Raw genomic sequence first — 497 nt, 5'->3', positions numbered from 1 at the left:
AGGGCACCCCTTCATCTTAGGTGTATATTAGAGTTTAATGGATTTGAGACTTGAGTGAGGTCCCATGGTATTCTGTTAGTCCAGAGGTAAAGATAAGAGAATAAGAGGAATGCAAGTTTATTTACCCTAATAGTTTTCAAAATCTTATCATCACTGGCTTTTGGGTTCTACAGCAATATTGCCTTTGCCAATAATATTTCAATTATTAGTGGACAAGGTTTTATCCTCCATAGGAACAAGGATGAAAGCCTCAATTCTTATCTCTTATAGCTGTGAAATCTGAGTTAAAATCAAGCGATCTTCAAGTTTTTACTAGAGAGTGCTTTAGCAAAAAAGAAAAATCAATTAGCTCAGGATTTTTTTCTTCTTGTTACTGAGAAGGTAAGGTGGAGGAATAGAATAGATGTTCAGGAAAGACTTAATGGAGAAAGTAACTAGAAAATTATTGGGATAGTCAGTGATAATTTTAGAGGCTACAATTAATTGGTATTTGGTGT

General features: G+C 34.2%; 1 pseudogene; it reads right to left on the bottom strand.

The window, feature by feature from the left end:
* Nucleotides 1-290: 290 nt before the first annotated feature.
* LOC107160838 overlaps nucleotides 291-497 on the bottom strand; it is a 5494-nt pseudogene continuing 5287 nt past the window's right edge.

The sequence above is a fragment of the Marmota marmota genome, unplaced genomic scaffold (genome assembly GCF_001458135.2).
Source record: "Marmota marmota marmota unplaced genomic scaffold, marMar, whole genome shotgun sequence".
Lineage (NCBI taxonomy): Eukaryota > Metazoa > Chordata > Mammalia > Rodentia > Sciuridae > Marmota > Marmota marmota.
Note: the sequence above shows the minus strand (reverse complement) of the source record. Positions and strands in the feature narration are given on the sequence as shown.